General features: G+C 37.5%; 1 long non-coding RNA gene across 1 annotated transcript in view; it reads left to right on the top strand.

Annotated features, from left to right (window-relative positions):
* Positions 1 to 12,831: 12,831 nt before the first annotated feature.
* The window catches only part of LOC120302864, a 43,282-nt gene continuing 32,188 nt past the window's right edge, over positions 12,832 to 23,925 (top strand). Inside the window, exon 1 of the long non-coding RNA XR_005555242.1 lies at positions 12,832 to 13,011. This is a non-coding gene — a long non-coding RNA (uncharacterized LOC120302864). The remainder of the gene's footprint in view (positions 13,012 to 23,925) is intronic.

The raw sequence follows: 23,925 nt of genomic DNA, 5'->3' as shown, positions 1-23,925 counted from the left end.
GGAGCAAGGGATACAACCATATTGGATAGCACAACCAATGCTTATAAGAGCAAAAGGATAACAAAACTGATGCAGAGGAAAGGGCAGAAATAGCAAAGCTATGAAAGACAACAACACTGTATATAGGTAGAAGGTAGAAAGAGAGGAAAAAAATAAGATACTGCTAATTATAAAAATCACAACTAAGGTCCTAAGTGCAGGGACATTATTTACAGTCAGAAAAGATTCTGTAAAAGAAGTAAGCATAGGGAAATGAAATGTCTGAAACTTAATCAGACAAACACAAGTTCTGCCAACAAAAATGTGAAAGGAGAGATGCCCTGGAAAAAATAAATTGCAAATCAGAAAGTTCCTAATAAAGAAGAAAACTAAGACAAAAAGCATGAAGGAAGGCAGAAGGGAGTATTATAAAATTATCATGAAAAAGTGGCAGGTTGTCAGTGACAATCTGGCAAAGCAGAAGTAATGTTTTTGGTATAAATTATTCTTATAACAACCCAAGTTTGTTATAGTTTGAAAACAGAAGAGCAAGTGTTACAAACAATAAATGTATAATGGCGTTAATTACGTTGACAAATGTCACCACGCCTAGAAGATACAATTAGCTTTCCACTATCATGGAGGATACAGTAGTATGTTGGGTTCTGGTTGTAAAAAAAAATGTGAAATATTTTTATAATAAGAACAGGGAGAAAGAGCAGGGAGCAGAGAAAAAGTAAGATTTAAAAAAACATTTGCAACTAGAGTGATGTAAAAATTGGAGGGAAACAGATAAGTGTGGATATGAGAAGCTAAAGATATTTTTTTAAAAAAACCTATAAAAAATTGTAGATTTTTGTACAGACTGGAAAAGCACAACTCCAGGTTTGGATATGGCCAAGATACCTTGAGTGCAACCCCCAGAGGGCCTCCAGAAGTTGCTACCAAATTGTAATTTTTAATGGGACACAATAATGCAAGAGAACCAACATAGCGTAGAGCAGTGATTCTCAACCTTTCTAATGCCGTGACCCCATAATACAGTTCCCCATGTTGTGGTGACCCCCAAGTGGGTGTGGCCACCAATAAGAGGGAGTAGGACAGCTAGGGAAAAGGGAAAAAAATGGCGGACAGCGTGGTTTGGTGACCCCCGTGAAATGGTCATTCGACCCCAAATGGGGTCCCGACCCACAGGTTGAGAACCACTGGCGTAGAGTTTAAGATATTGGACTATAAACAGGGAAACCCAGTTTTTAATTATCTTATTCAGGGAAGCTACTGACTCCTACCCTAAGCCCCTAATCAGCAGCAGATTCTGTGACAAACCAGAAGAAATATAAAAGCCCCTCACTGGATTTATACTATCTCTGTGAGAAATAGTTGAATGCAGGGCAAAAATAAGTGGACTTTGCAGCCAAGTGGGAAAAACGCTGAGAAGATCCACAACAAGGGGACAGAGAGGGAAATTACTAAGCACATGAGTGGGAGTAGTCACATTAATCTTAATTAATTAATTAAATTGTAATTCAGCTGAAATGTAAATGGAATGGCATATAGTTTTTCTCTAGTCCTAGCATTTTGAGGACTACAGCTGCAGCATGTCCTTCTCTGAAAAACGTTGCATATCCCTGTTATAAGAGTAACAAGAAACTTGTAAATTGTATAAAAGTAGTTCAACAGTAAACATAACATTCAGGCTGCTTATATCCCAAAAGACAGAAAAATATCAACGGCAAAGAAGGGAGGATGTCAAATTTCTTTATATATCTAACAAAGAGAAGGATGCGTTAGAAATAAGAGTTGTACAAAATATTGAATTATTTTATGGAAAACTAAATGGCAATACTGTATTTCTCTTCCTGTATTAAGATGTCTAGTTGTTCCTTTCCTTTCTGATACAATATTTTTATAGAGAGAATGAAATTCTTGGGTCATATAATTTGACATATTCTTTCCTGTATTTATCTGCAACTTAGTGACTTGGGAGTAGACAATACACTTGGAATTTACCTGTGATGGTGGTTAACAGCATCAAGTTTCTGGGTGTGCAGCTAACAAATAGCTTAGCTTGGTCACTCAACAGTGAGATACTGGTGAAATGGGCATAGCAGCGCCTGCATTTTCTGCATCGCATGAGAAAAGTATACCTTATAATAATAATAGTAGTAGTAGTAAAGTTGGAAGGGACCTTGGAGGACATCTAGTCCAACCCCCTGCTCGGGCAGGAAACCCTACACCATTTCGGACAAATGGCTGTCCAGTCTCTTCTTAAAAACTTCCAGTGTTGGAGCATTTACTGCTTCTGGAGGCAAGCTGTTCCACTGAGTAATTGTTCTCACTGTCAGGAAGTTTCTCCTTAGTTCTAGGTTGCTTCTCTCCTTGATTAGTTTCCACCTGTTGCTTCTTGTCCTGCCTTCAGGTGCTTTGGAAAATAGCTTAATTCCCTCTTCTTTATGGCAGCCCCTGAGATATTGGAATACTTCCTTCCCCTGTCCTTACCACTATCTAAAGAGGGACAATCGAGAGCATCCTGTCATATGGCATCACTGTCTGGTTTGGAAGTATCACTGCATCAGACAGGAAGATGGTGCAAAGAGTGGTGAGGATGGCAGAAAAGATTATTGGCAGTTCCCTCCCTTCTGTCCAGGACATAGCATATAAACATTGCTTGAGCAAGGTCCGCAGTATTGTCTGGGATGCTACACATCCTCTTCATGGCCTGTTTTCCTTGCTACCTTCTGAGAGGAGGCTCCGTGATATTCAAAGCAGAACATCCAGATTCAGTCACAGTTTTGTTCCATACAGTATCAACCTTGTGAACTCTCAAATTTCCTCTTTCCACTATGTATTCACAATGAACAGTGATGTGTGTGTGTGTAATGTATGTATATAGCATGTGTATATGTGTGTTATTTATATGTATGGGTAGATATATACTTTTGAGAGCAGACAACAGAATTTCATTTTTCATGTGGCCCAGTGTGCTCACAATAAAAAAATGACAATAAAGATTATCTTATCTTATCCTGGTTATTTATAGTGTCCTGAGTTTTGCAGTTGTATGAATCCATGGTGTTATATCTGTGCCTAATGCTTGTTTACATAACATGGACACCATGGCCTTCTGCCTCCAAAACCAGACCTAGCTGGAAACTGCATTCAGTTGTCTTGTTTGCAAACCAGCACCCAGCCCAAGGCATCCTCAGAAATGTCAGAAAGGCAAAGCAAGAGTCCCTATGGAGGCAGGCCTTGGATCAGAACTGGACTGTCCAAAACCAGATCACAGAATCTAGCCTTATCCTTCTCTTCCTCTTCTTTCAGCTTTATGATGTGGCCCTATTGGTGGCAAGGAGTTGGCCATCATTCTCATTATAAAGGAGAACACGCAGAAAGGGTGGGTGCCATCATACCTCATCCCTCAGCTTCAGCTCCAAAGCAAAGAGCTGCATCATATCTCTCTCTGTTTCTAGCTGCATTTTCCATGCTGCCGTGGCATTACAGTTTGGTCTTGCACACCATCCCCATGTTAAGGTACATAAAACCAACAGTGCTATAAATACATGGTGCGGAAAATGCAAACCTGAATCAAAAAATTAGAGGAAGCACCTGAAGTTGTACTCTGGCAGCAAGCAGTAGAAAATGCAAAAGTCTGTTATCAATCTGGAAAGCCATAGTAACCATCTAGAGTAGTTATTAATGAGTAACTATTAATTTCTAGAGAAGGGATTTAGCAGAATTCCTGGCCACCGCTCTGTAATTTGTGAGCATGATTGCTTTTGAAGCAATGAGATCAGGGGAAGCACTGCTAGCATCCCATCCAGGAATGCTGCGCAGCTCATCAAAAGTGAGGCACATCACGTGGCTTTTCCTGGACCTCCTTCTCTCTTTTATATTAGAAATATATCTTCATTCAGAATGGATTCAGCTCTGCAGATGTGGGCCTGTTTTCACATTTCACATACAAATTACTCGAAAAGCCCATAATCCACAAGCTTGCCTAGGGACCTTTCTGCATCTCTTGGTCCCTAGTCTCCTCCACCTTACACCTACCACCTAACTTAGTGAACCATTATTTTGATCCCATCCATAGTTTAAAAGGAAGCTAGGGTTAAAGGGGCTCAGGACAGCAACACTGAATGCTACATGGCATAAACAAGAAAGAAAGAAAGAAAGAAAGAAAGAAAGAAAGAAAGAAAGAAAGAAAGAAAGAAAGGAAGGAAGGAAGGAAGGAAGGAAGGAAGGAAGGAAGGAAGGAAGGAAGGAAGGAAGGAAGCAGGAAGGAAGGAAGGAAGGAAGGAAGGAAGGAAGGAAGGAAGGGAAGGGAAGGGAAGGGAAGGGAAGGAAGGAAGGAAGGAAGGAAGGAAGGAAGGAAGGAAGGAAGGAAGGAGAAAAGAGTGGGTTGTGGAAGTGGCCTAGAAGGTAACATTAATTTAAGCACTGCCTTGTCAATAACAATAACAGGCTCACTGATGAGACAACATTAATTGGGTAGCTATTACAGTTTCACCTTGCAGAAAAACAACACTGGCATTGGAACACACAGGATAATCCACTCTTTTCACATAAACATTAAATCTGTACCCTGCTAGAAGAATTTAAAGTCAATAAATAAAGCAAAAGCAATGCAGTAAATTATTCGGACTTCTCTGTCTCTTCACCATAAATGATGGTACTGAGTCACAAGTATATTCAAGAAGTTATTCTTACTTTTACCCAAGCTGTGGATGCTGTTATATCTAAAAGGAAACTCTCAGAGGCTTCTTTCTTCTGTCCTGGCCATTTGGTGTTCTGCAACTTAATTAAGCAATTATGTGGTCCCATCACAATTCATTTTGGCTTGGGTCACTGCAACCCCTGGCCATTATTGTTGGTAGAACATCTTGTGCGGGATGAGTGATTTGCTCATGCTACCACTCTAATTATTCCTCCCTTTTATACATCTGCTGAGAGCCCGAGTTTGATCATCTCCGTACTAAATGATTACATTAACAGCTGATGTGGGCAGGCAACTTTGTACTCACACAAAAGTGGGACTGACCTCCTGGAAAACGTAGGAGGCAGAACACACATTAAATGCAGCTGACTTGGCTTTTATTTCTGGTTTATTGAGAAGATTGGGCCTGAAGAGTGTCAGGCATAGCTGAATTTTAGACTCTGGCAAACTTTATACTATCTCTGGAAAAGATGTGCCATGCAATGCTTCATTTTTAGCTCTACCTCCCCTTTCTTGTTTGTTTTGAATTAGTATTTTATATCAAGTACTGCAAAAGTTTAACTTGGCTAGGTGGCAACATTCTCAGAATATTGCTGCCCAACATTTGATTAATATTAGGACTTCTTTAGCAATAGAATAAATGCCTATCGGCTCTTTTAGCATTGATGAAGATTTTCAAAGCTTCCACCCACTCTCCAACACAATCAGGATAGAAAGATCGTTGCAATCAACATGCGGGCAACACGCAAGGGTGCAAAATTGTGAGTATTATTACAATCTCTTGCCCAGCACTGGCTGTAAGCACCATCAACTGAGTAATTGAAGAACTCATCTGCCTCTGCATGCATCCTGTACTGCACACTAAAATGTAGCTTATTTTCCTGGTGTTGAACTGAGGGGCCCTTGAATGTTTAACCAAAGGAGGGAGATCTGTCCAGCAATGCTGCCAGGATTGAGAGAATACCCTTAGTCTTCCTGATCCCTAGGGTTTTTTTTTTCCCTCCTCAATCCTGACTTTCCAAGAGAACACTTAAGGGCAGAGAGCACCAGTCAGGCACTCACTTGAACTTTTAAAATAAAAATGTGAAACATTAAATCTGAAGTCTGTCCACGTGGAACAGTTCTAAACATGAGCTAATGGAGCCACTGATCTTTTCCTTCATTCTCAATAGCACAATCTCTTTGACTGTCTGCTCTTATATTATGCTCACATGGACTAAGAGTTCCTGCCATTTCATTCAGAAAATGGGATCTTGTTTGAAGGCAGCTGAGACTACATAGGGTATTAAATTCTCTTTGGGATTCAGTACACAATTCTTACTGTCTATTGGAATTGACCAGAGGCTGGGTCTTTCCAGTTATGGGCATTAGCATCTTAAAGGAATCAGGAGTCGGCCTTGATAGGAAGTATAACCAATATACTATAGAAAGCATTTATTTTCCCCAGATTTTCTTTCCATACAAGTCTGAAAACAATAATGTTCTTGAGGGTGGTGAATTTGGCTTTGCATTTGATTCAATTGCAAGCATGGAAGGCTGTTTAAACTAGTAAAAAGTTGATTGTGAGAATGGGCCATTGGACTCGATGAACCAGGGATCTAATCCAGCATGGCCCTGCTTATGTTCTTATATTTTTATCTAGGAGCTCTGGTGCCACAGTATTGCAGGCTAATTCTGCCCAGAGCCTAGAAAGTACTATAAAGCACTATGGGATGGTATATAAGTCTAATGCTATTGCTATCTAGCTACCAAGAAAGAAGATCAGAATCTGTGAGGTGTGAAAGCTAGTGATCAAAAGGGATGTCTGATATAGCATCACTCAGCCAAATTTGGCCACATGTTCTGCAACATTCACTGTTTACAACTCAAGTCTGCAACAGGGAGAAGACAATGGTACTCATGATTAAAACAATGATTAGATCTATCCCTCTCCCTTGAAGTAGCTTTTGGATAGAGTAAATCCAGAGTCTTAATGTAACTATACATGTTTGCCCTCACTCTTGAAACCAGTATGTAGATTTCATCAAAGGCAAATGTTCTTTACCTCCAGGATATTTTTCTTTCAACTCTGCATAGAAAATGTCTAAATCGGAATCTACAGTAACATTCCTCTGTAGCTGCATCAACGTTGACAGGTCTGAATTCTCTGTACTGGTTCTGGCTAATAAGGAATCTGTTGGTTGGTTAGTTATTTACTGCAAGCAGGTGAAATTGGCTTACAAAATTGAAAAAAAAAAGGGCCAAAGGCCAGCTGAAGCAAGTTATTTTTTTTTTATTGAAAATTTTTATTTTTTAAAACATACAATCATTTATAAAAATACAATAAAATTTTAAAATAGAGAACCCCCCCTTACCCTCCCTCCCACCCCTACCCCCCTCCCTTCACTTCCCAGAGCAGAATACAGGGTTAAAAAAAAAAGAAAATTATAATAATTAAGAAAAAAGAAAAAAAAAGAGAGAAAGAAAAAAAAATATCATAATTAACCTTTAACTCCATAACCTATAAAACAATTCTCTATAATATTTGATATTCATTCATAAAATAAATAAAACTTTTTAATTCCATACTTTTTCTGAATATAATCTATCCACCTTCCCCATACAGTAATATATCTTTCTTGTGTATGATCCTTTAAATAAGCAGAAATTTTTGCCATTTCTGCAAAACTAGATACTTTAAATATCCATTCTTCTAAAGTAGGCAAAGAATCTTTCTTCCAATATAACCTACTAGTAACCTTGCTGCAGTTAATAAATTCAACATCAAAGTAGTTTCTTTTTCATTTAAGTCAACAAAAATACCAAGTAAAAATAGTTGAGGAGTAAACTTTATCTTCTTTCTAAAAATCTTTTGAATGTTCCACCAAATCATAATCCAAAAAGCCTTTACTTTTTTACAATTCCACCAAATATGAAAGTATGTCGCATCATTATTGCCACATCTCCAACATTTGGGCTGTATGTTGGAATACATACAAGATAATTTTTTAGGATCTAAATGCCATCTATAAAACATTTTATAAAAATTTTCTCTCAAATTTTGAGCTTGTGTAAATTTAACATTTCTTATCCAAATTATCTCCCATAAATCCAATGAGATCGGCTCCTGTATATTCTGAGCCCATTTAATCATACAATCTTTAACCAATTCTGTTTCCGAATCTAACTCTAATAAAACATTATATATTCTTTTTATATGAGCCGGACCTTGGTTTTTAATCTGAATAACCAATTGTCTATCTTCTAGTGTTATTCCCTCTTTCTTGTCTACAGTCCATCTATCCATTATTTGTAAATATTGAAACCATGACTGTAGAATATTTTGCTGCCTTAATACATCTAGGGATTTCAAATGCCAATTCGAACCAGAACAAATTAACAATTCTTTATATGAAATTTTATCAAAATTTGTCCCCTTAGAGGTTCCCTCAATTGCATGTCTGGGAATCCCCCAGATAGGTATTTTATAATTTAATCTATAATAATACTTCTTCCAAACACGAAGTAAGGCATTCCTCAAAATATGTGATTTAAAAGTCCGATCAACTTTCTTATTAAAAATTAAATATGCATGCCAACCGTATATTAAATCCCAACCTTCCAAAAAAAGAATATCCATATTTGTTAAATTAAGCCAATCACTTAACCAAGTTAGGGCGGCTGCATCATAATATAATTTCAAATTAGGTGCCTTAAGTCCCCCTCTTTCTCGAGCATCCTGTAATATCTTAAATTTAACCCTTGGTTTCTTCCCGGCCATATAAAATTATTGATACCCTTTTGCCATTCCTCCAAATTTGCCTCTTTTTAAAGAATAGGTATCATCTGAAACAAAAAAAGAAACTTTGGTAGAACATTCATTTTTACAGCTGAAATTCTCCCCAACAATGACAATTGCAATTTTTTCCAATCTCTTAAATCCTTTTGGACTTTTGCCCATAGTGGTTCGTAATTGTTCTTATACAATTTTCCATTTGAAGCAGTTAGATATACTCCCAAGTATTTAACCTTTTTTACCATCTGAAAACCTGTGGCTTTAATCAAACTTTCCCTTTCTTTAACTGACATATTCTTAGATAATATCTTAGTCTTATAATTATTAACTTTAAAACCAGAAACATTCCCATACTGTGTTATAAGTTCTAATAAACCATCAATCGCCTGATTCGGCTGTTCCAAAATTAAAACCAAATCATCCGCAAATGCCTGATCTGCCATCAACATGTTAAATTGTTCCTTAAGCATCTTTATAGATACCTTTAAATTATTATCAGTAGGGTTAAGAACCAACTCTTGTTCTTTTGATTTGATCTCTTCTTCTATTTCTCTACGTCTTTGTGACCCTTTTTCCCTAAAAACTTTATTCAATTGAATCAAAATTCCCCTCATATATGCTTTACTAGCGTCCCACACCATAGACATCGATGTTCCCTTATTCATATTTATAGTAAAAAAGTCCTTTAAATGTTCGTACAAATGTGATAAGGGAAGAATGGTATTTAAAATAGAAGAAACTTTGGTGGTTAAAGTTGTATTATCAAACGGTAGCCAAAATGCTTTCTGGTACTTTGAGATCAGTTGAATAAAAGAACAAGAGGCTTTGCTCAGAACAATGGATGTAATAATACAGTGCCATTCTTTTAGAATGCTATGGACAAGTTCTGTTTGTTAAGACATTTCAGCACACGCAAGAGCTCTTGAGATGATTTACACACTAAAATATACCAGACCTGTGTGGTGGCAGAACTTTGTGCCAACAAAAGAGACTGCAGCTTGCTTCAGGGAGACCCAATGGTGATATCTTTCACCTTGATAAGATGTTTTGTTCCTCTAGCACATCCATTAGCAACAGAGGCTTCAGAAGCAAACCAAAGCAAAGTGACATACTTTTGCTCTCTTTTTAGAAGCAGCGGCAACTGTATGGCTTTACAAAGCATCTTGGAAAGGTTACTGCACTCAAAGTGTCACAAAAGTAAAGGAATCCTTCCAGTTTTTGTGCAGCCCTGCAAAGTATGCCAGTACAAACAGAATTAAAACAGAAATTACAATCAGGGTTAAAGCATACAACCCTTCATTTAAACACTATTAAAAGCCAGCAGAATAACACACACACACACACACACACACACACACAATCTCACACGTATGTATGTATGTATGTATGTATGTATGTATGTATAGTGTTTGTGTGTATGCCAGCAATACTTATAGAGCAATAGTTCTTCTGAAAGAGAGTAGATTTCAAAAGGGATAACTATTATTCCTCCCTTGGTCTGTCCTTTCCTTATAAAATGAGACAGCAAGGTGAGCAGAACAGTTTTATTTGCCTTCTATCCTTCCTCCTAGCAGCTTGGAGACCTCATAATATTACAACAATAACTTGGTTGCTTTAGATTTAAAGCACACTTATCCATGACTGAGCATTACACTAAGCTATGTCTGAACCCAAGTGGCTTGCATTTGGCTTACTGAAGTCAGCCACCATGGTATGTAATCCAGAGTTTATTATTTGGTGTGGTTTATTCAGCATACTATAATTAAACGTACAATGGCATGGCATAGTGTGCAAAAGCTGCACCTGAATCCAGTAATGTTCATTCCAAATAAGGGGATGCAGAACCGCCATCTTCAAAATATTTTCCAAAAATTCTGTGACCTTCATAGTGAGGAACTGAGCCCAGACTTCCCATCTTCAAATTCTTTAAATTAACACAGCATTGATTCTGCTAATTATCAATTCCGTGTGTGTGTGTGTGTGTGTGTGTGTGTGTGTGTGTATCATACACATACACACATATGCACACTCACAAAACATGACTATACAAAATTGTTCTATGTATCTTAGATAGTTGATTTCCTGGATAGCTAACTAAGCCATGTAGATTTTAGAAAACAAGTGCATTATGTCCCCAGCTTGCTCTGATCTCTTTTTCTACTTATCAAAAGTGTTGCTAAATCATTCTCATTCTGCACATTTTTCCTCCTGTCTGTTTCTTCCTTATCTCTCCACCCTGACCCTTGTGCAAACAGGTTTCTGTGACATAAATATGCACACAGAAATAGCACTCAAACAGTTTTTGTTTTTAGTAATCTGCAATATGGAATGATAATTCCAAGAGTATTATCCTGAGCAGAAGGGATGCCAATTCAAGTGGTATCATGCAGAGGTGAGCAAGAAGAACCGTCAATAAAAAGTGACAGGAGAAATCAAAATGGTCTGGAGTTGGTGGATTGTTTTTTTTTTTATTACCTTCAGATGGTGTAGGTGACTTGAAAGCCAGATCACACAAAAGGGGCTCTATTCCCCCCTATAATAGAAATATTAAATCATTAAGTCATTCCTACCATCACATTGTGGAAGGCATTGAGGAAAAATCCAGGATTAAAGGCATAATCAAATTCACGTTCAACCAAAATCATTCTTCCGGTATGATTTTGGTTGTGCATGCTGATGGTTGCAGAGAAATTGAGATAATTCTGCGCCAGAAAATTGTTAAGAAGAGTAGAGACACTCATGCAATTCCTACATACATTCTTTTGCAGAGATTGGATTCCAGCTCATGTGGTCATATCTGCTGGAGAATAACATCCGTGCAAAAGCCACATCCCATCAGCACACATACACGCTCATTCAAAAGAACAACTGTGATACAATGGTTCCTGTGTGGGATTAGGATTGGGGATTCTCTGACTGAAACCCAACATCAGCCACAGAAGCTCCTGTACTGTAAATTGGGCAAGACGCTATCTCTCATCCTAACTTAATTCACAAGATTGTTTTGAAGAGAAAAAAAATAGAAATATGTAAATGCTTTCTCCTGATAGAAAAACTGAATAATGAATCTAAGCACAGCAATAGTGGGTGATGAAGATAAGAGTGAATGGTATATTCAATATAGCTATATGGGTGCTTCAAACATCAGAAAAAGAGCGTGTGATGAAGAATACAAAAATGGTAGGGGACAACATCGTTGAACATACTGCTCACTAGAATATTTGATGTATAATTTAATATATCCACTATGCAGGTTTAAGACAGAAAACGATATGCACACACCAGAAAAAGGACTAATATGCTGCCAATTGAAATTTCTTTTGAAGCTTACGGACAGGGTTTTTTTTTCTTTTTTTATCACAAGGAGCTTTCTACCTGGATGTATCTGAAAACCCTAGTTCCATTTAAAAGTGCATTAGAGAAAATCCAGCTTTTTTAATTACCTAGAGTCTAGTTCAGAAAATTGGATTGCTTGAATGCTTGGATGCATTGATCAAAAGATCATCAAACTTAATAGAAACGTGATTAGAACTATTTCTCTGGAAAAAATGCAAACTGGCTCAGAAATAAAGGATTACTTATAATCAAACCAAAACTATAGTCAAATTTATGGTAGGGATGGTCTATTTTTAAGCAGTACCATACGCTGCATTTATACACTCAGATCAGCTAAAGCCCCATGGAATATCAGCAAAGCTGAATTACAATATCAAGGAAACTATAAATAATAAAGAACACAGAAATATTTCACAAATGATTGAAACAGAATTAAGCCCCCCCCCAGACTGCCAGATGAATATACAAAACAAAATGATATGTAAAACTATTGTTCATTTCCTTTTTCATTTGAAAACAGTGGTATAGATGTTTAGAAGTTTAGACATGTTCTGTTTTTATTCATCTGAAATGCTATCCCAGATTTAAAACTCTCTTTGCATTTGCTTGTTATGTAGAAATGCTTCCTTTTTAACACTCTTCCCATTCAATGCCCAATTTTTCTGACCCTTTATCTAACTGCCCATAAAGTTCTCAGCTTCATTTAACCTTATCTATTTAGATTCTTTTAATTGTAAGAGTAAATTAATGGGAAGTTAGCATGCTGCAAAGAGAACAGCAGATTCAGGCATAAGCAATAATTCTAACAATGTATTCTGATCCACATACAGTAGAAGCCAGAGACATTCTTAGAAAACAAAAAAATCACAGGAAATTGCCATTATTTGCTTTGCAGGGAAATGTGCCCATCTACCCAACAAAAAGTAAAAGTAAACACAAGTGGCCAAAAATTGGAGGGGGGGAGGGAAGGGAGATTTAGGAGAGGAATCTCACTAGTTTCATTTCCTTTCCCAAAGAACGCCAGCCATTTAGTGAGAGCGCCCTTAGTGTGCTCCAAATTCCAAAGGTGCCCTTCGGCTCAAAACAACTGTGCACTTCATGCTCTGTGGACAAACAGAACAATCTGATACAGGAAAGTTTTCTGCTACTGCAGAGTGAAGAAGGAACATCTTGTGAAATACCTATCTGGAGGAACTGGTCAAGAAAGGTAAGTAAGGTGTCAATCAAGGTCATTACAGCCTAATGAAGAGAAATACTTACTGTATGCTGGACCTCTTGGGTTTTTTGCAAGTAAGAAGTTTCTAATTGTCCCAAATTCCATAATATTAGCTCACATCATATTGGGTGTTATGAATGTTTCCATAGAACAGGTGGTCTACAACTAGGAAATTAACACTCCCCCCCATACACAAACACAAATTGGCTGTGATCCTAAACAAATGTGACAAGTAATTTCAAGGGGATACCATTACTAAAAATGTAATTATGGGCTCATATCCTTTAAGAGAGTTTGGAATTTTATGACTTGAACCAAATTTCAGCCAGAAACAGCATGGAAATTATACCCAAAGGATTCAGTCTTTGAAAAAAAAAAATAGAATAACTTTCCTTTAAAAAAGAGAGCCCTAAATAGGTTAATCTTTTTTCTAATTTATATTTTACTTCAATTACATTACCGACAAACCCTTAAGCCACATTACTTTCATTATTTCTTTCCCCTTTTCTTTCATCTCCCTGTTTGTATTATCTATTCTGTTTCTTATTTTTCTGTATTGGTTCAAACACCATAGTTTCTATTATACATCATTAATTATACCATAAGTTTCTTCTAATCAGGCAGGATAACTGAACATTATTTAATAATAAAAGTAAACAGTTTTGTTTAGCATACAACTGAATTAAAAACAACATTTTAAAAAACCATTCACCATCATCTTAACTCCCACATTGCATGTATTAAAACATAAACTGTTTAGATGGGGTTATGGGTTTTTTTAGTTTGGTTTCATTTCTAATCTTAATTTCTAGTTCAACATGTTATACAGTCTGAGCCAGTTGTATTTATTTCAATCAATAATTATTACAATTTGAAATAATTATTTCAATCATTTGATCAAGAATAATTAAGAAAAAAATGGAAAGTACAACCTTGAGGGTGGAGCTTCTTGAGATAGCAATATTTGGCAGCATGATGGAGACAGAAGATTATTCAAAGTTGGAAGTTGCTCCCACTCCCACTGGGCTTTTTTGCTCATCTGTGGTCATTCTGTTTCCCTGTTCAGGTAAAGAAATACCTCTCAAACAATGAGCCAATAGGGAACAGCTTTTTTAGCTAAAACTAAATACAGAAAGATTTAGTATCAATAAAAAGAATATGAGTTCTTTATACAAACAAGAGTTAAATTGTGGGATTCACTACAATTATAGACAGCATTTTCAAAACGCCAGCTGCAAGGGAAGAACTATAGTTGTTCTGTAAAAAAAACAACCTATCAATATCAGTTCAATGTTTGTCACCTCCCTGAAGGCACCTGATTGATTCAGCACACAATGCTGAATCAATTAGATGGGCTGTTCACCTGATTCGGCGTGCCCCTTCTTTTCTTATCCTGCTATGTTAGTCCTGTGATCATTATAATAGTTAAAATCCTGTCAACATCCTAACTTTTATGTCCATATTTACCTCCTAAAAGGGGGGGGGGAAGACTCAGTCTTCTGCCAGCAGAGGCTGAATTTAACTAAAAACATCTAGTCCAGCCCTCAACAAACCATAGTTAAACTATGCTTTAGCTTACGTGTGAAATTAAATCTTTAGTTCTCCCTAAAGCTAGTAAGCATACAGCAATACTTGTAGTTTAAAAAAATCCTTTTACAAAACTAGCTTCTGTATTTTGGGGGGCACTTTGCCAGAAGATGTGATTAGGACCATGACTAGCTTTAAACTGAGAAAATAGTTTCCCTTTCTCATGGTTCAAAATCGAGAAGCTGTGAAAGGTTTTTATCCCCTCTCTGATCAGTTGTCAACCACTCTTGCTCTATGAAAAGAAACACATGATTTCTCCAAGCACTGAGGCCTAAACACCACAGTGCCTAAACTGCAATTGTAATACAATTTTCTGTCATCAGAGGAAAATCTCTGCTTAACTGCCCAGCTTCTTAACTGCCTTGTGAATGTGCACTCTAGTACCATATAGAGCATAAAGAATAATAAAAGTGAGATGACCAAATATGTACCACACACACACACAAGGGCAGGAAATTAAACATGGGGGATAACACTACTTGATGGGTGTGGGGGTACAGCACTGCTTGTCCGACCTTTAATAATAGCTCAAAAGGAAAACAAAATCTCACAGGGTTTTTATGGATATCCCCGGAGGGAAAAATTCTCTTCAGGTTGAATCATTCTTAAAGCAGAATTACCAAAATATCCACAAATGTATGCCAGATGCAATGAAAGAGTGTGACCTCAGTCATTTACCTTCCACAGTAAGCTAAAGCAGGATGTTTTGTATAGTGCTTCTTGTTTCTAAAAATCCTGTTGTACTGTTGACAAAATCTAAAGTTTATAGCCCAAAAGATTAAAGTCCATTTAAAAAACAATTTTGTTGGCTTTCTGACATATACAAATTTGATAACCTTCCTTTCTTCTCGTCCCCTCAGTTCTGTCTCTGCAGTCTTCTGTGACATGAAGGCATATAGTATCTGCAGCTTTCTCCCTTGATGAAAGTTTTGTAGCCTTTTTCCTCATGCATGTTGACTTTTCATGCAAATTTACATGAGGCCTTCAAAAAGAAAGCAAATCCTTTGCAAATCTTACAGAAACAGAATATCCTGGTGCTTAAAGAGAATGCAAATCTTATAGAAAGCAAAATAGATGGGATTATCCCTGGATTGCAGAAGCAGACAGGGCCATGTGTGTCTCTCCTACATCCAGAAATCCAACTGTATTAAACTCAAGGTTATGGGAGCACCTGATTCAGAAAATCTCAAAAAGCCCTCTATCCCTCCATGACAGAAAGGAAAAAAAAATCAACAATAGCAAATCACTTTAGAATGTTCTGTATTTATGATATTCAAAATAAGACATAATCGTGTGTAAATTCTTAGGTAACTGGTAACCTGTAGCTGGTAACTTCTTAAAGAACCTATCAAAAAAGATTCATCAACTTTCACTGATCATGGCAACCCAAAGAATACAAAAGGCAGAACCAGTTCTTCACCCAATCCAGAGACTAAAAAGTGAGAGAAGCTGGTTTTGAATAAAGGTACTAGGCTAAAATATATGTTTCTAATCTGTGGATCAGAGTGATGTATGCAGCCAGGCAAGGTGGTTCCTGTATAATTCAGGATGTTGTGAGAACTAAGACAATTATGCCATGGTCAACATATTGTGGGAATACTGCCTACATGTGGTCCAAATAGTGTATGAAAAAGTTAGGGGCACATTTGAGTTTCTGCATTTATATCAAATTATAATGATCCAATTTCCTCTTTTTGTGCATATTTTGATAATGGTTTTGAATGTTAGTTATGGAAAAAATATACACTGCAAATACTTTGATGAATCAATTCATCAATTCATCAAATTTAATTAAATCATCCAATTTGATTCAGACAATAAAAAGGTATACCTGTGTGTGGAGAAGAAGAATTTTCTGAATCAGACAATTTAACCGACTCAACCCAATTCATCTCTCCCAATTAGGATATCAAATCAAATTGATTTCCTGACTTAGAATGACAATGAATCAAGTTGGATCTAATGCATAGAAGAAACTTTACTCATGTGAAGCTATTCTAGTGCTGGCTAGCAAAGCCCCCAATTTTGACCACCCTCATTTTATAAGTACTTTCAATGTCTTTTACTTTCAGTCTTATTTTGGAAAGCACTATACTAAGGCTCTTCTTTCTTTCTGGTTGATGGATATATTTTCCCTTCTGACACAAAAAGAATTTTCCTATTATATTGATGCTGTCAGAATCTATGTGAAGCGGTCTCAAGTTATATAATGAAAAACCTCTCCTCAGCAACAGTAGTTCCAAATGTTCTTTCCAGCTGTGGCAAGCTTATGTTCTGCAGAGATATTACATAATTGTGTTTGATTATAGGCACAGTACAATTTGGTTGTTGCTGGGATGCTGTTTGTTTTGCTTTTAATCGTCTCTTAGGCCAGACAACCAGCTCATACAGCATTAATGCCATTCTAGGAATAGTGTTCTATTCTCAGAGTTCTCAAAGCAGCTCTTATTAAGGCTTGCCTTCACAAAAAAATGTAAATTACAGCAGAAAGCTGCATTTTACATTTATTGGGTGATGGCAAATTCAGTACAACTGATTCTACTCAAAATTCCAAGTGATGCTTTGCAAAGCTGATTGTACAGAAACAGTTCTTTCTATTCAATTTCTATTTCCTTCCATTTGACTTATATTATACAACATGTTTTTTTCCAGGAAAACAATTTTTCAGATTGTTTTCCCCCTTGACTTCTTCTCTTTTTGCCCATCTTTGAGATATAGTAAACTAGAACATAATGATAAAACATTTTAGAATAATGGGGAATAATTGCTTTCTTGACTGGTTGATTAATAACATGGTCACCCATTTATTTACAGGAGTAAATGCAGAAAATAAGAAGTGATTCATATGTGATTGTTCTGTCCATTGTATTCTGTTTAGTTACATGACCCAAAATATTTCTGTGCTTAAACACCTCAAGATGTCTAATTCAGTATATTAAAAATTTGGTTGGCAAGCATAGTTTTAGTTTACAAACAGGGTTTTTAACTGTTTTTGTCCAGTTTAGAGTCATTACTTAGAGTAAATGCTAAAGGCAATTAGTAAAAAAAACATGGCTGCTACCCCAAACTAACATCTAACAGCTGTTTTGTTTTTAAAGTATTCATAGCAGAGAGGTAGGAAAGGGTTCTCTCTATGCTAAGAACTACTGGGGCTAGTTAATTAGAAATGGTTTCTGAAAATTTTGTTTGATTTACTTTATTCTTTAAATAACAACTTAACAAAAACTTAATATTTATTTTCTCAAACAGTACAGAAATCGCTTAGCTTCTTTTAAAATTTATTTATTTTTATTTTATTTTTAAAATTTATAAACCGCCCCACTCCCGCAGGACTCTGGGCGGCTAACAATAAAAACAACATAAAACATGACAAAACAAACAGTACAATAACAGTCATCCAGGGGTCAGATTTTATAAACCACAGGCCTGCCGGAAAAGCCAGGTCTTAAGCAGCTTACGGAAAACCAACAGGGCGGGAGCGGTCCTAATCTCCGGGGGGAGCTGGTTCCAAGACGTGGGCACCATCACAGAGAAAGCCCCCTCCTTAAATTTTATCCTGCGAGAATGGAAACTGAAAGATTTATATGTTCCTAGTGATAACTGCAATGGCTCAGCAGTTAAAGATGCTGGAAAGCTGCCAAATCAGGTTTGAGACCTGAGCGCCACACAATGAAGTGAGCTCCTGATCTTGCCCCAGCTCCTGCCAACCTAGCAGTTCAAAAGCAAGCAAATGTGAGTAGATAAATAGGCAGTGGAAAGGTATCAGTATTCTGTGCATCTCAGCATATGGTCATCCTGGCCAATGATCATGAAAATGTCTTTTGACAATGGAAATGGAGATGAGCACCAGGCCTTAGAGTCAGACATGAATGGACAGGGGAATCCTTTACCTTTATCTTTAGTGACAACTGAAGCACAAAAACTCAGTTAAATGTATAATAGCCTTCGGTAGCCTGACATTTTCTAGACTTCCAAATTTTAAGAGGCCTTCCAACCCTTTCATTGAAGAAGGCAAGTGACAATGGAATAATGTTCTAGAATGTTGAAACTAAGTTAGGAAGATAACTCATAAAAGTTCAAGCTAATACAATTGATAAATCTTCCAAAAATCTAGTTGGCCAATGAAGGATCAAGAAAGGTAGGGTGGATGGAGGAAGGGGGAGAGTTTGCTCCATTTTTTTGCTCTATTTCATCAGTCCAGCACACATTATTTGGTCAGTAAGAGAACTTTCCAGCTCCTTGATCTATTGGCACCTACAATGAATTACAGTGTCAATCAGCATATGGATTTTTTATTATTATCGATCATCGCACAGTCAGCCAGATGTTCAGATTGGATTTGGCATTTTGTCTACCTATCGAGTCCTTACCCAGAACCTGGGATAGGCAGATGTGGATGTTTGATGGTGTTACAGATATCGTCGCAGGATGGAAGCAGTTCCTAATAAGGCCGCCTTTTGCAATTGACTAATAGCGAATTTGTCAATGCCAATGGTGTTCAAGTGGTGCTCCAGTTGTTTTGGGATTGCACCCAAGGAGCCTATGACTATTGGTACTACCCTTGCTTGCTTTTGCCACAGTCTTTCTATTTCTATTTGTAGGTCTTTGTATTTTGTTATCTTCTCCAGTTCTTTCTCTTCTATTCTGCTATCTCCAGGCACTGCCACGTCCACTATCCAGACTTTTTTGTCTTTCTTATCGACAATTGTTAAGTCTGGGGTGTTATGTTGCAGATGCTTGTCTGTTTGAATTCTGAAGTCCCAGAGCAGTTTAATTTTATCATTTTCTATGACTTTCTCTATTTTATGATCCCACCAGTTTTTGCTTACAGGCAAATGATATTTTTTGCAGATCTTCCAATGCACCATTGTTGCTACTTTGTCATGCCGCTGCTTGTAATCAGTCTGTGCAATCTTCTTGCAACAGCTTACCAAGTGGTCCACTGTTTCTTCAGCTTCTTTGCATAGGCGGCACTTACTGTCTGTTGCTGTCTTCTCAATTTTGACTTTGTATGCATTTGTCCTTAAGGCTTGGTCTTGTGCAGCCAGAATTAGTCCCTCGGTCTCTTTCTTCAATTTTCCTGCTCTTAGCCATTGCCAGGTTTTATTATTATCTGCTTTCCCAGCTATTTTTTTCATGTATTGGCCATGTAGTGCTTTGTCTTCCCATGCCTCTATTCTGTTCTTCATTTGGTCTTTCTTGTAGGCCAGTTTGGTCTCTCCAGTAGTTAGTAAGCCTTCCTGATATACTAATTTCAGTGCATCTTCATCATTGTTCTTCAGATATTCTTCCAAAGCCATTTTTTCTTCTTCAACCATCTGATGTACTTGTAGCATTCCACGCCCACCTATTTGCCTTGGTAGATAAAGTCTATCAATGTCACTGCGTGGATGAAGGGCATGATTCATTGTCATTATTTTTCTGGTCTGCCTATCCATTGCTTTTAGTTCTGCTTGAGTCCAGTCCACTATTCCAGCTGTGTACCTAATGACTGGGATTGCCCAGGTGTTGATTGCCTTTATGGTATTTCCTCCATTGAGTTTGGACTTTAAGATCTTCTTCACTCTCTTGATGTATTCACCTCTAATCTTTTTCTTGACTTCAGTGTGCTTGATGTTGTCAGCTTGAAGGATACCCAAGTATTTGTAGTACTCTTCCTCATCCAGACTCTTAATGTTATTTTCGTGGGACATCTTGATTCCTTCAGTTTTCACTACTTTTCCTTGTTTGCTAGTAAGTGTGGCACATTTGTCGAAGCCAAACTCCATATCAATATCTTGGCTATATATACGGACAGTGTGGAGCAGCGATTCTATTTCAGATGATATTTTTCCATACAGCTTCAGATCATCCATGTAAAGGAGATGGGATAGTCTGGTAGATGTTTTTGATGTTTGATAGCCATGTCCTGAGTTATTCAGTATTGTTGACAGAGGAAACAGTGCAATAACAAATAGTAATGGTGATAATGAATCTCCTTGAAATATTCCTCTCTTGATATTAACCTCTCCCAGCCTCTCACCATTGATCTGCAACTGTGTCTTCCATTGTGCCATCGATCTTTGCACAAATTTTCTGATGTTTCTACTGACTCCTGTTATTTCTAGGCACTTTATTATCCAATCATGTGGCAGAGAGTCAAATGCCTTTTTGTAGTCAATCCATGCCACATTCAGGTTGGTCTTCCTTCTCTTGCAGTTTTCCAAGATCATTTTGTCTATTAGGAATTGATCTTTTGTTCCTCTGCTATTGGGGCGGTTTCCTTTCTGCTCAGGTGGAAAGAGATTGTTTTCAACTAGATGCTGTTGCACTGCATCAGCTACTACACCAGTTAGTAATTTGAAAGTTGTTGGTAAGCAGGTAATTGGCCTGTAGTTACCTGGTGTTGCCCCTTTTGCTGGATTTTTCATTATTAGGTAGGTTTTCCCAGTTGTTAGCCACTTTTCAATTTCTCCTCCTTGTAGTATATTGTTGAACTGTTTGGCAATGAGTGGGTGTATAACAGTTAGATGTTTCAACCAAAACCCATGCAGTTCATCTTCACCTGGTGCTGACCAATTTTTGATTTTCTTTGCTCTTTTTTCTACCATTTTTGTTGTTATTACTAGTTCTTTCATTTCAACTTCTGTTTTATTTGCATCCACCTCTTTTAACCAAGCTGCATCCTTGTTGTATTTCTTTGGGTTATCCCATATCTGCTTCCAGAACTGCACTGTTTCTTCCTTGTCAGGTACTGACTGATTCCTTGCAGTTTCTCCATTGATGGATTGGTAGAAACGTTTCTGATTGGATTGAAATTGGAGGTTCTGCCTATAGTTTACAATTCGAGCTTCATATCTACTGATTTTCCTGGCTATAGCTGTTATTTGTTGCTTTATTATTTCCAGTGCTTCCTTGATCTTCCTTGTTTCTAAGTGGTATTTCTTGATTAGTATTCTTTGGTCTTCTTGTTCTTCAGCTTCTTTTCTTTCATCTGTTCTAGCTTGCTTGCATGTGATCTTAACTTGCTGATCTTATTTTCTAGTCTAACCTTCCATTTTTCTGGTGCACTGTTTGTTTGTTTTTCTTCTTTGTTGATTTTGCATCCCAGGTATTCAGTTATAACTGCAGCTGTGCTGTACATTAGTTGGTTTGTTTCTTGCAGTGAATTGGTGCTTATACTTGATATTGCAGTATTTGCATCTTTTAATGCTTGTGCTAGTTGTTTCTTTGGAACAAGCTTCAATGCAGGTAGCCTTATTCTGTTGTTTTTGTGCTGTTCTAGATGCTCAATTATTCTTTGTTTCAATTCTTTTATTTCTTTAGTTAGAGGGTTTTGTTCTTCCTGAGGAAGAGGTGCCTGGTTTCCAAATGAGAACAGTTGTATATCTCTGCTGGATTCCTTCACTGCCAACTCCCCCTGATTTGCCTCTACATTCTGAATTACTTCTGGTAAGGCTTTGATTTCTTTGCCCTGGGTAAACCTTTGCAGTTCGTCCAATTCTGTTTCTGTGAATACTTTATTTCGTGTTATAAATCGGCGTTGATCTGCTAGTCTCTGTTCTGTTATTTCTGATTCTGGATGTTGTTCTTTCCAGAACTGGTGCATTCGTTTTAGATATCCTCTTCTTGTTGGACTTGATCTGTAGTAACAGATCATTATTTCTTTGTTTTCCATCACTGTGTATCTGCGACGGGTAAACACCTTTTCTTCCAGTAGTTCTGCAGCTGCTGGCCCTGGTTGCTCAGCCAACAGTCCTGAGTCCTGTAACCCATTTTTCACCAGATAGCCAGGAACTCCAATATCTAGTGTGGACCTTGTTAACCCGGGTGACGTCCGAGCCGGTATGGCATTCTGCAATTTACGTCTCACCATATTTTTATGGGAGAGACACTCTTTGTCTGACTCCTCTGATGAGACCTGTCCAGTATGGTTGAACCTCTGGCATAGCTCTCATCTTCCTCAGAGTACACAAGCCCCACAACCACGTCAAGGTAGTGCCTCACTGGGGGTATTATTATTATTATTATTATTATTATTATTATTGCATTTATGGTTGGATCAGAGCTTCCCAGGGAAGTAGTTCACCCTGCAAAAGATGAAAACACCAATGAGGGAGATTTTAAAAACAACAATAAAGAATATTAATTCCAGATAGCAGATAAAATCTTCCCTTGTGGATGTGTGGCCAATAAAAACACTTGTATGGCAAGATGGCAGATTTATATCTGCTCTTCTACTGGGTCTACAACTAAAAGGAGACTACTTGATGGAGACAGTTGATTCTTGTTACACTTTTTTTATTTTACATAGTACAGAGTAATGAAGTTATCAGTGTTATTTTTAGTAGCACTAGTATAACTTTGTGCTATACAGGAGGGGCTATATAGGACGTGCTGCAAAAGATTTATTGTTCAATGTATCTTTGACACAATTTGGAAGGAGAATTGAAAATGCTCTATTCATAATGGCTCTATTCATTTCTTGAAACTGGTCATTGAGAAAAAAAAACCCAGTTATATAATCATAAGGAGAAGACATCCTCTCTCAAGATCTCCAGAAGCTAGATGATTACTTCACAAACTGGCACCTCCAACCTCCAACTAAGCCTAACAAAAAGAAAAGTAGCTACATTCCACCTCAGCAATAGGTACACAAATTACCAGCCTTCAGTGAAGTTCCAGTATCATATTTTACAATGTAACAACTCTTTGAAGTGTTTCTGGGTTACACTGGACAGATCATTAGCCTTCTGGCAATACCTGGAAAAACAGCTACAAAATTGAAAAACCCCAACAATTTGCTGAACAGACTGGCTGGAACATCCTGAGGCGCTGATGCTAACACCCTATGAACAACAGCCTTGGCTTTGGTTTATTCCATGGCTCAATATTGTGCCAGTGTGTGGTTTAACATTGCCCACACCCAAATGGTTAATATCCAACTCCGCTGTACAATGAGTGTCAACTCTGGCACTTTGCATCCCATTTGTGTGCACTGGTTACCATTACTTAGCAACATCATATCACCTCACATTAGAAGACATTCGGCTATGGTCAAGGATGTTGAACCACAAGGCCCTCCTTATTCACCAGGACAAAGCACAGCCCATCACAAGATTAAAATCTCATAAGCCAGCTTGGAAAATGGCCATTCACTTAACATCTACCCAGTTTAACCCAGAGAATGCTTGGATATGGGAATGGTCCAAGGTACCTTCTTGTGGAGTGAACATTAATGATCCCTCTACCAAACCACCTGGTTTTGACCTGCCTCGCTCTGTCTGGTCAAAATTGAATAGAATTAGGTGTGATATTGGAAGAAGTGCCTCTGCACTG

The sequence above is a fragment of the Crotalus tigris genome, unplaced genomic scaffold, assembly GCF_016545835.1.
Source record: "Crotalus tigris isolate CLP2741 ecotype Arizona unplaced genomic scaffold, ASM1654583v1 scf7180000024439.5362192, whole genome shotgun sequence".
NCBI lineage: Eukaryota > Metazoa > Chordata > Lepidosauria > Squamata > Viperidae > Crotalus > Crotalus tigris.
This window is presented reverse-complemented; position numbering and strand designations above follow the sequence as displayed.